General features: G+C 40.5%; 1 long non-coding RNA gene across 1 annotated transcript; it reads right to left on the reverse strand.

Annotated features, from left to right (window-relative positions):
* Positions 1 to 2,379: 2,379 nt before the first annotated feature.
* LOC131577882 (uncharacterized) lies at positions 2,380 to 11,169 on the reverse strand. Its single transcript, XR_009277330.1, has 4 exons — positions 10,941 to 11,169; positions 4,080 to 4,135; positions 3,119 to 3,227; positions 2,380 to 2,941 (listed from the first exon to the last, which is right to left on the reverse strand). It is a non-coding gene; the product is annotated as an uncharacterized LOC131577882 (long non-coding RNA).
* Positions 11,170 to 12,847: the final 1,678 nt, after the last annotated feature.

Raw genomic sequence — 12,847 nt, forward strand, 5'->3', positions numbered from 1 at the left:
CATCTGAGTTGTATGAAATCTGTTGCATACAGTTCTCACAGTTTTGTTAAAAACAAGCAAGCTTTAGCATAAAATTCATTTTCATGCAGTTTCTCCCTTTGCATGGGTTTTGTTCCATGGAAGCTCATATTTCTACTGGTTGCAGTCAAGCAACTCTAGATTACTCAGATGGAGAAACGGGTCTTCCAACAGTCCTATAAATCTCTGATGTTCCTCTGAAACTTCTGCCAACAGGTGGTAAACTGCTACCATTCACTGCAAACAATTTTGCAGCATGGGTATCAGGATGCTACACTAACATTTAGTGCAAAACAAATGGACTTGCAAAATTCCTGGGACCACACAGTAGGTTTATTCCAGCCATGAAGCAGCCATCAGATGGCAACAATTTTGTCACCACTGGTACAGAACATAGTGGAATATGTGTCCTGGAGCTGAAAAGCTCCATAACACATTAACTATCCCCTGAGTCATGCCTGTCACCACTAGCTTTAAGTTTTAATTTCCTTGCTTTCACTGGTTGTCAGGGCTATTTGACTATATCTCTTTCATGTTTAATCAGCAGTACCAATGCTTTTGATGAGATTACATTGCTAACCTGGTGCTCCAGGAAGCCACAAACATAGATGTGTTTATACAGGAACAAATTAAGTACAGCTCTTTACTCTGAGACAGAAAAAATAACTAGTCTTATGAAACATAACATCTTTAGCAGAAATACTTTGGAGAGCTAGATTATCAAATGTAACAGTTCAGTGGTTCAATTCATACCTGACAGGCTTCAAAGAATATATATGCAAATTGATCTCCCAGCTGCAAGGGTAATTAACATGGGCTGCTGCAGGGGGCTCTTCTTCCACCCATTCTGTTTCATTATTATTTTAGTGACTTTACATTTTTCTCAACCCACTGTCTTTTGGTATGGAAATAAATTTAACTTCCTCCTTTATGTAAACTTCATTACACCACAATCAGCAGGGAGTCTAGCCTGCTGGAGGTGAGTGCATTTGAAAACCAATATAGCCTGACATAAGGCTTAGCTCTGTACAAATACTTTCTTTGTTGATATTCTTATGTGTATTTTTGTGGTTTTTCCCAGTACACTTCTTGTACTGTTAAAAGAGACTACAGTAAGCCCGATTAGTCTCTTGCACTTAAACCAGTTCAACAACACTGAGACAGAGCTAGCAAAGGATGAGGAAAGACAAAGGATCTTGGAATATGCTGCTTAATCCATCTTTTCCTAGAGCATTAAAATTGTAGTTGTACTCAAGCCAGCACACTTCTTGCCCCTCCCAAAGCAGGAAGGATACAGCCTTAAGGATAGTAAGGATAATAAAGATACAGTAAAGTCAGTAAGGATACAGAGCACTTCATGCAGTATTGGACCTGCTCGCCATGTACTGGGTCATGAATGGAAGTATGTGAGATGTGCCCTTTGAATTAGCCATTGTTAAATGTCCTCCATATGGTTATGGAGAAACACCAAAACTATTTTCCCATTATACAGTAAGAGTGAAACTTACAGGGAAACAATCACATTACACATCTCTGGGAAAACTATAGACATAAAAACATTACTGCCTTTGGATACCTTTCATTACTAGAAGCTTCAGTTATGAAGCCATTTCTACAAATTATGAAGGAAAATCATATATTAAATCATTTTAAACAAATGTTTATGAGTAGATATAAAGCAACAGGTATATCTATAATTCATAAGTGGCTAAACTTTCTTTTACAGAGGGCCACTTGAGTAAATTGATTTACTACAAAGATAAATGTAATCCAGCCCACAGCATGTTTCCATGGTTCCATCTTTATATCAAAGTTTGATAATCCTTTTTTTCCACAGAAGCCTTTACAAGCTTGAAAGAACAGTGTTTATGTGAATTCGTGCATGTGCATAAACACACATCTATGTTAAATAAGGTTGGGGAAATCCTGTCAGTGGTTGTACTATTATGTTAAGCATTCAGGCAGTTTCCTCATCAAATCAGTGTCAGCTACAGAGAAAAACTTCAGTATGTTACTAGATCTAGGCCAGTGCTCTGAAGGGACAGGTCATGCCCTGTATTTATTCTCATCTGATGCCAGAGTGCTAAACAACTAGAGGAGCTCTTCTGCTGCCTACACACAATAGCATACCCAATACTTAACCGAGGTTAATTGTATGTATGCCAAGAGGGCTCTGGTGGGAGTGGGAACAGAATCACTACTGCATGGCTGGATGAGGCCAGCCCCGACCCTGGCTATCAATCCCACATCTTTCCAGAAAGTAAGCAAATGAACTATGAGATGGAAAACAGAAAAATATGAAACAAGAAAAGAGACAGAGAGCATGCACGGGCTAGCTGTTTGAATCAATTTAATATTTATGAAGATATATTGTTTTAAGCATTAACAGATGGGATTTTTCAGAAGTGCTTTATAGAATTAGGCATCCGTTTTCCCTTGAATTTTATTGCTGGTTGTGAGTTTATCTTTTTTAACCTCCTTGGAATAGGCCAACCTTATTTTGGTCTGAAAAGGGAGACTTCATAAATTACATGTTGCCAATATGGCGAATTGCACCTTTATGAGGCAATTTCTGGCAGATTAGTTGATGTGCATCACCACAGATTCACATTCAAGTGATTTGGACATGGCCCATAATGAATAAGGCATTCCCAGCAACAGAACACTGATTTTGCATTATTATAAACCAGGGGTTGACAGCAGAATACCGATTTAGCATTATTATAAACTGAGGACTGAAAGTTACTGCTGCCTGGCAAGTGTTCAGCAATCATTTGTTGGCAGTCTCAGTTGAAAGGCCAAGGACTGGGAGAGCAGGGAATCTGAAAACACATCTTTCTATATGAAAGTCTCTGCAGTCAGTGTTGAGAAATACTTCAGTGCTCAGAGAAGGGGCTGAGGTTTAAGCTTCCCATCATCACTCCTGCATCACAGAAGAACAAAATTTGAATTTTCAGAGTGGACAAACCTTCACATCCCACAAAACTCAGGCTTTAAAATACATACAGAGAAAATGGCAGACCTGTAATAAAAGCCTGAAATGCTGACAGGACAAGGAAACAGTCACAAGCAGAGAGCAGGAACTGGCTTTTTTTTTTACCTCTTTCCAGTACTACTGTAGAGCTGAAAAGGATGAAGTGGCCAACAAAAATTCCGCTTCTGTAATTTTCCACTGCGTCTGCAGAATGGTTCTTTAAATGCCACTTGACCTTGAATGCAAAAATAATCTGTCCTTTATCTGTCATGTCTTTTCATGGCCTGGCTTAGAGCATCAAATTTACATCCTGCCTTACTGTGGAGCTTCTTGTGATAATGAATTCAAGCAAGTAGGAACCTGTGCTGCAGAAATGCATTCCTCTTCACTGTATGAAATGAGGAATGCAGATGCCTTTTGTCTGTCACATGCCATTTGACTCTGACCTATGGGCACCACCACCCTGTATCAGATCTGGCCCAGAAACCCACCCCTCCCTTCCACTCAAGGCCTACGTGTTTTACAGGAGTGGAGTATATAGGCTTCTGAAAACTGAAAACTCAAGTCATTCTTATGCCATAACAAACATTTCTCCATTGTGGGTCTGTGGAAAACAGCACTGCCCTTCTACATCCCCACCAGCAGTGTAGTTTAAATGAAAATGCCCCAGAACAGTTGAGGCCACCGTAATTCTTATGCCCATTTTCAAAATCTCTCAAGCATCATGTGGAGTGTACTGACTCTCCCTGTTGAACACTGAGTTGTGCAAAACTGATGATGGCATCCATCCTATGTCCTCTCAGCAGCATCTAGTCTGCAAGAAACATTGCTGGACAGCAGAAGCCACTGGGCTTTTTTCTGTGCAAGAGCTGCTATTTTGGGATTCTTTTCATCAACTCATTAAGGCAGGAGAAGCAAATGTCCTCAACATCTACAAGAGGCCACCAAACTGCAGATCTAAAGCAAAACCTCTGATTAGACACTCTCCAGCTGATGTTGGATCAGTGTCAGCAGAAAAAGTAGCAAGCTGTGTTATGCCCAGCATGCGCAGAATGGAGACAAATATATTGGAGAAATTGCAACTCACCAAGGGAGCAAAACTGATGAACTCCACTCTCTTACTTTGATTCATAGCCTCAGGACCTGGTGAAGATATCAAGACATTAGAGACACATCCCTATTGTGCCTCTGAATGGACTTTCTGGAAGGAATCATTCTATAGTAAGGAAACTGCTGCCAGGGTCATCCCAACTCATATGGTCAATAACAATTCAATTGCAGTCCAGCCATTAAGCTCCACATCCCCTTGTGCAGACCTATCCTCAATTTAGCCTCCTCTTCAAGCTGAAAGTTTATTTATGCCTTATCAAAGCCACCTTTTTAAGCAGATATGTACTTCTTCATGTACTGTGCTATGAAGTATGTCTGGGCATGACTAAGTGGCCCAATGAACTGGCATTCTTCTGGCCAATATGAAGCTCTAGGGAATTTCTTGTAATGCCTTCACTGACTTGGAAAGTATCAGATATGTGTCATTGCAGATTAGTATTTCACTGACTCATTTCACATGTTTTTAATGAAAAAGTTCTCAGCAAGACCCAGCACCTGGACACTTTCAGGTTTGTCTGTTTCCTGAAAGATAGGAATGTGTCTTAAATAATGTTTTCAAGTTGTCAGGTAAGGGGGAAAATAAAGCACAAACATTTGGGATGCACACACTATCATTGTATCAAACTTTTTTATAAAATAAAAAGAAACATCTCCCTAACCTAGAAATATGTTGGGCATTTAATTAGTTTCATCAAATAGATGATTCTGCCCCTGGAAAGTGATGATGCATGATGGCATTTCAGAATCTGGTTGATCTAATCACGATACAAAGTGCCAAGGAAAATTATTACTACTCTTGTGACTGTATTTCCTCCAGGTAGCTCAAAAATTCCTGAAGCAGTAGAAAGAGGCTGTTGATCTCATTCGCCAGCCCAGTGCCTGCAAAAAAGCCAAGTAGGAACATCACAGACATAATGTCCTCCATGGGGGGATCCTGTTAATCCAACAGAGAGCTGACAGCTTAAAAAGACCTGAGTACCCTTCACCTAAATGTTTCCAAGGGCTGATATAAAATGTGAAAGAAATTCTGTATCATTAGAAATGTTCTAGACCTTTTGGCACACGGTCACATGTGCTGGGAGTGGTAAGTGAGGGAGTTTGCAGTGTGATGCCTGCAGGTTGAAAAGACTGGCAACGCCTCATGAGAGTCCTGCCCCGCCCCAGATAAGGTCCTCTTCATTGCACTCACTATTATGGACAAGTACATGTTAGACAGGTCTATAAAAGTGTTCTTAATCCTTGACACATGGAGCAGCCAGTGCAACACTAAATATAGGAAACACCTTTGGTTTTTCTCAGATCACCCATCCCCAGCTGTTGCTAACAGCTGTACTCTGAAACACCTATAGCCATTTATCACCTGGATGGCATGGGAGATGATGTGGCAAGCCCACAGCAGGTCAGCTGGTCCAGTGTTTTCTGGGCTCCCTGGCAGTTGGGTGAAGTTAAAGTTCCTACACTGACTACTCCAAACTGTGTCACCTGCTGAGGATCAAAGCATTGGAGGATCTGCCCTTTTCCAAAACAACAAAATTAGAGTTCCTTTGAGTCTTAGTCTTCTTCCTTTAAAGCACAACTGGGAAACCTGAGCACTGAAACTGCATTAAAAAGCAAGAACCAAGAAAAAAAGACAGGTGATAATGAGAGTTATGATATCCTGTGAAAAGAAATATATTTGCAGGACTGGGCCATAAGAATAGCTTGGAAAAACTCTGGGGAGCAGGCAAAGGAAAATGGAGGTGAAGGTGAAGGTAAGAATGTGTTAGAACAATGAGTCTAACTATCATTTATTTGCTTTACTTGGTGTTTCAGTTCCCTGGATAGAAGGTTAAGACCGTGTAGGAATAGCAGCTGTGGCATCATTTTTAAGACAATTCTTGGGAAGCTGCCCAAAACACATATGTCTAAGCAATGTTAGAGGATGCAAAAGCATCATCCTTCTCACAAGGTCCTGATTTTTTGTAATCATAAAACAGACCCTGCATTTCTCAGGTAGCTTGGGGCAAATTCCAGATTCCTGGTATTGTGCTTTTCAGGTATTTCTTATCAAGTCCAGATATGCATGCTCTTTCTTCCTTACGTCTCACTTTTTGTCTGGAGATGACTGCAGTTCAGTCACAGGAGTTCATGAAGCTCAGTGATTCAACTTTCAATTACAAAGTTTTTTCACAAAGGATTAGGTCCTGTAAGTATCCATAGTGTGACATAGAAAAATACTGCAAAAAAAGGTGTCTAAATGATGTTATCACTTAAACTTTGGATGGATATTTTTACTCTTAATTTTTAGTACTTGAACTCTTAAAATAAAGCCCACATTGACATCTTTTACAGCCTGACTTTCTTTATGAATCCTATTTCTCTTTCCTACACCACATTTGTTTGCCTCTGCTCACTCACTTAGTGAGAACCATAGAGTCAGTAGTTTTAAGCACAGGGCTCACACCGAGATTCAGTGCCAGGTGACTTCCAGCTACAGGGCCAAAGTCAGAAAGGTTTGGGCTGGGTTACCAAGTCCTGCTGGCAGCACCCCACTGCCCACATTAGCCACCTAATGTCTGCTGCTGGTGCTCATGTTTTTTGCCACTTCAAACAAAATGACATCTTACTGGAAATACTGATTCTTCAGTAACCTTGTTCTTCTCGACTGAGGCAGGTGAATTCAGCTGGCAGATCAATGAGTAGTCTCTTTTGGGAGAGGAAGGGGCTGGAGGTGATAATTTCTTGATCCAACACAACTAGATGAGGCATGAGAATGAAACTGCCACTATTAACTGTGGTGACAAAATCCAAAATTCAAATAAGCAAAAATTTTCCCTTTTCCTGAAAACAGCTTCTTCATCTAAGTGTTAAAACAGTAGCTAAGTGCACAAAGATCTTTGCATATTTGTATAAATGGCTTTTTAAATGACAATATTATGATAAATTGAAAGCAAAAGCTTTATTATATACATCTATATTTCTATATAACTCAATTAGTCAGTTTCTATTAATATTTTACAGTATCTGTCTTCTGGGATTATCATATTACTTACATGTACATTCATACCCATTTAAGATAATTGAAAGTTGTGATTAATACAAGGTTATTTTTTCTCTTTATGAAGAGGAGAATTTTTAAACACTTTTATATCAGGATTTTATTTTCAAAAAATTTTGGGAGAGTTATATCAGAAGACTAATTTCCAAAAAAAAATTTCTGCAAGGTGTAACTAGCTTTTTCAAAACAATTCCACTAAAGAGGCAGAAAAACTAGCCCTACCCTGCAGTTTTTATTGCTTATAAAACATTGCAGGTACTTCCGGATATGACAGGGAGGCATTAATAGCTTCTGTCAAGCCTAAATTTTGTCACCTCCCTGCCATTTTCCAGTAGCAGGAAGCTGTGGACTTAATGTTAGACATTGTCTGGTTTTCAAGAATAAACATTTCTCCTCAAACCCTTTACAAAAAAATGTTATATAAAGTTGTGCCTTTCCATGCAGTGACAGAATATGCTTCCAGAACCACAACAGTCTCCAGGAGATTCTTCCCTCCAAAAAAGGTAATTTGCTCCTATAAATTCTGTGCTAGGAGGATCTTGCACAAATCTCTGAGGTTCTTGATAGTGAATACTATCAGCTGCAGAACTACTAGGTGCAGAGAATGTTTGTAGACATGGATTTTACATCCTAAGATGCAAAATCTTGATTTAACTGGAAAACCTACATTTAAAAATAACACCTACTTAAAGCAAAGGCCGAGTGGCTACATGGATAAATTATATCTGAGAGCACAACAGATTCCTGAGTGAGAGGAGGACGAAGAGGAGTACTTTCAGGACCTGTAACTTAGCCACCACCATTCCTGCTACTGTTTCCCAATTAGCCAAAAGAGGGGGCTAGTTCATTCCTTTTTTCCACGTTTTTAAAAAACATGTTACTACTTCCTGACCTTGGGTTATTTGAATATTTCTGACAGAAAATGAGCTGGAATCTTCTCCGGAGGCACCTTTATTAACAGCAGATTGACTCACAGTGAGGACCTTTGCTTTCCATTTTGCTCACAACACTTCCACCTGCATGACTGTGCTTCATAATAAAAGGCCTCCACCTAACCACAGTACCCCGCCTCTCTGCTAGACCATTTAATGGCATCAAATTAACTGCATCCAGCAAAGAGGACCTGTTGGACTGTGCATCTTCAGCAATGAGAATGTGCATTATACTGCTCTTTGCCTATAGCCCAGCAGAGAACCAGGAGCAGAAAAGTTGTTACACAAGTTTCAGCATTAAACATCTTTGACTTATTGCTGTGATTATACTAATTGCTCATCTTCCTGGTAGGAGGTTGCAGGAAGCTGTTTTGAAGTAATCAAGCTGAGATGCAGTCTTCTATTTATAAGAGGCCTAGAAATTTTACTCTCCAAAAAAGAGCATCTAATTGAATCTCTAAAAAAGAGCAGATACAATTTCTCTTTCTCTTCCTTGGAATCTCACACGAGAGTTTGTGACTTCATTCTTCCTCACTGTGAATATCTGTGAGTGACTCTGCCTGACAGTACTACAGGCAGTGCTTGTCCTCCCCTTTTCCCAGGCTTTGATCACACAGCAAAACCTCTGCTCCTCTGTAGGAAGTGCAGGGTCATCTCATAGAGCTATATGGTTCCATATAAACATACATATTACCCAACTCCTGAGTGCAAAAATAAAGTTTCTTATTTACATCATGGTTTTTTGGCCCAAAGCAGTTTGTTTTTAATGTGATATATGAGTACGGCACCGTTTAAAGAGTAGGTCCTGGCTGCCATACAACCACAGCCTCAAGGAAGCTCTTCCCTCAACTGATGGGAAAGGGTAACTTGGGTCAAGAACACTTTGATCTATGCTGATCACAATAAGGACCACTGAACATTTTTTCTCACATGAGACCTTTCCTAGCAAAAAAGAAAAAAGAAAAAAAAAAATAAAAAGGCCAAAAATCTTGTATTTACCTCAGAAAAATGGAGGCAGAGCCCAGCACAAGCAGGATTTTAAGGAACATTTCTAACTGAACTATTGAAAATATTTGTATGATAAAGCCAGGGTAGCCTTCCTCAGAGCAACGAAATCATTCTGCTGAGATGAGGTTAAATTTCATCATAGATTTCTGGCAGGACTTTGCTTTCGTAGATAATGTTGTTCTGTTTGGGTTTTTTCCTAGTTTATGACTACAGTTTCTTGGTAAAACTGGGCACGTATTCTTAATAAGTTGTTCCAGGAAAGTCAAAACTACTTGATAGCAAAGGTTATGTTTTGCCCAATGCCTTCAACCAAAGAAAAAGAAAGTGGAAAATCTAAGTGAACTGTTCTGACATTTCTGAAGCACTTCATTTACAGGCACATGCAATAAACACGAAGCAAATAAAGATCTAAATCCACACTGGTACTGAAGGAAGCAGCAGAAGTGACTTTTTTTCACAGTAGGTTCGCTAGCAGGGATTTTACGGAGGCTGAACAAAACTCAGGTTAAAATCCCTCCTCAGCACAAGGGGATTTGAAGGCATGTGTTTCATCTCCCAAGGAAACATCTTACTCAGTGACTGTTCTGTAAGGTACCCTGGGGTAGAGAAAACGCAAGAAAGACAAGATGCCTCTTCAGCCTATATTTGCCTTGAATATGAATATGTATTTATAGGAGGGGTTTAAATATTAATTAAGATGGCTTAAGGACTTGGTTCTTTAAATTCTGTCTAAGAGCTTTCTTACCTAAACAGTGAAATATTTCTGGATGTAACCCCATCTCAATAAATATCTCCCAAAAATTGTACAACCTCAACAGGGCTGTGGATAAAAACACATCCCAGACTAGCACGCATGGCAAGGCACTTTCCTGGCAGATGAGATATCATCTCAGATCACCTTTGGCAAAAGGATCTCAGCTGAGGTGTCCTACACCGTGAATGAATGCCCCACAGCTGAACTTTTCAGGGAGAGGTATTGATGCCTGTGTAAAGCCTATTTTTAGATATCCACAGATACCGGATGCTGAGACACAAGAAAAGAAGGGTTTAGAGAGCAGAACTTAACATGGGAAACCGGCAGGATTAGGGACTACCATTTGATTGTTTTATTAGACAGACTCATAGGAGTCAGAGGCCAGGGAGAAAAGATTGGTCTTGAAATGGGATTTGAAGACAGTCAGGAGGTCACCGAAGCGAACAGCAGGGTATCTGTTACAGAAGCTGGTATTCATGGGAGAAAGACTAGGAGAAAAAGATTCAAAATTAAAAGTCCTCATCTCCTTCTACACATCATCACAAATCAATACAAAACAAGTAATTCACAGAAAGAGGCAATTTTGTGTGTTTGTTTGCAAGGCCTGATAGATCTATTGGCTGGAATACCTATTGTTCCTATCCTTGACATGACACACAGAGCACAGGTATCATGATGTATATAAACCATGAAAAACTCCAGTGTGTTTCATTACCATGAGAAATGAAGGGACTGGCTGCTTTTGACAGCCAGTGATGCTATTAGCTAGCCTTTTGCGTTGGTAGCTGAAGAAAATTCAGTCAACATATTTTAACCTTCTGAGCAATCCCAGCACACTGTGATCTTACCAAAGCAGCTGATAACAACAGAAGTACAAGCTCTGCGTCAGACAAACAGCAGCTGGGGGAAGGGAGCTCTGCTCTCATTCCTCCCCCACGCCAGCCCAGCTTGTAGATCAAGCTTGTCATCCCTTTCAAGGCAAAAGGCATTGACAACATCTTTCTTCCTCAAATAACAGAGAAGGAAGGGAGCTTACCACTGCACTGGGTTATAGAGTGGCAAAAATACACTAAAGCACTGGATGGCTGTGGGACAGCCCAAACCTACCTGATGCTGGGACTCCAGAATAGACCTTGTATTACAAACTGAATTAGGCTCTGCTCCAAGACAAATCATGAACTCTGCTGACTTAATTTCAGCTCTTCTCTGCAGCCTTTCATTAGGAGTTGTAAAGGTTCCTTCTGAGCTCTTTCAAAGTAAGGAAACCCAAGTGGTCTCCAATTTCAATTGTGCACTGTGATGAAAGTAGGCTGTCTGGGAGGAAAAGGGGGGTAAACTGGCCAGCCCTTTGAGTTCAGTCTGGGACTCACATATGTAGGAGTGCAGGAATTCCTCAGCTTCACATTTGGAAATGGGCCCGGGTCGGAAAGTAAAAATAGAAAAGTTTTTATGCGATTCTAAGAAGCTCAGCTGCAAGGAAGGGGGGAAAAAGTTTCCTGTAGACCTTGATTCAAACTTTTTTAGAAGTTCCAAGGACAAAGATGTAGCAGCTCCAGGGCTCCATTTCATTTTGGAAGTCGTAATTCATTTTCCTGCACAGTGGAAAACTATTGAAAACTATGGAAAACCAAATGAAACTTTTCTCTTTTAATCATCTTTTGTCATTTATTTTAAAAATGCAAACACTTAGGCAAAATATCCATATGTGGTTTACATCGTTATTTTATGTCAGGAATGCATGTTACCTCTTAGCCTTTCAACACAAGAAAATGAGAAAATATCTCGTAAATGAAGAGAATTATCAATTGATAACACACTTTTTGTTTCTTTAAGCTCTAGCCTTAGCAGAGACCAGCTGTACTATTTCCCTCTGGGAATACAGTTCTGCTTCCTTGCTCAGATCCCAAAATCGGTGAAACAGGTTTGCATGAGTACATGTATCAAAGAGAACTGAGTTTACAGCAGGATGCAGAAATTATCTATATATGTAAAGCTCATGCAAATTCCCTGTAAAGACCCTCCACCTTGAGAAGGTAAGTACAGAGCAAACCAAGGAGTAGCAACATGGGATTAAAATATCCATCTCTTGATCCTGTCTGCTTGGTGATGAATTGTGCAGGACTTAGCCAGCAATACCTGGCTGTACACACAACTCTGTGTGAGTGTGTGTATGCAGATGCAGCTACACACAAAGGAGGCAGCTCCAGGTAGAGACACAAGGGCCAGGACATCACTGCCCACTTTTTTTTTTTTATTCCCAATAAAATAGCCTGTCTCTACTGCTATTGCTAAAGAAAGAAGCACTAAATGAGGCCCTGCTGCTCCTTCTTTCCCATTTCCCCATGAAGCTGGACTTTTAAATCTTTCCCTGCCACTCCTTGTCCCCTGGGCATGTCCTTACTTACTCCTCCCATGACAGAGTACACCAGGGCATGCCATGGGTAGGGTAACTTAATTTTGCCTACCAAAAGCAACCCTGAGGTAGCTCTGCAGCAAGGCCCTCATGACCTTCCCATGCCAGTCACCAGGGGCCAGCCTGGTTTGTCCCTTTGGCTTCTAGGGCTTCTCTGCACCATAGCCCCCAAGCTGGCACTACCTGTCCCACAGCATGGGACCAGCATGGGGACAGGGTAACTGCAGGTGAGGGGGACACAGAAGATCCAGGCTCCTTCCCATCACTGGCAAAATCTACAGCATCCCTGGACAGCCAAGGAAAAGCTGGGCTTTGCCTAGGACTTACTAGACCAAATAGGATAAGGTCATCTTCTTGGACATTTTCTCTTTAGCTGTATTTTTATATCAACACACAAATGAGGAGGAAACATAACTGCAGAACCCCAGAGGAAGGATACATGCGTGGGAAAATGCATGCACTTTCAAAAAAGTTAACAGCAGTGTCAATTCACTGATGTCCATTTTGATCCAAGATTCCATTCTGTTCTTATTTCACAGTTTTTTTGGGGGTGGGGGGGAGTAACAGCAATAAACTAATTTTACATTAAACAAGAACACTC

Source organism: Poecile atricapillus, chromosome 3, assembly GCF_030490865.1.
Source record: "Poecile atricapillus isolate bPoeAtr1 chromosome 3, bPoeAtr1.hap1, whole genome shotgun sequence".
Lineage (NCBI taxonomy): Eukaryota > Metazoa > Chordata > Aves > Passeriformes > Paridae > Poecile > Poecile atricapillus.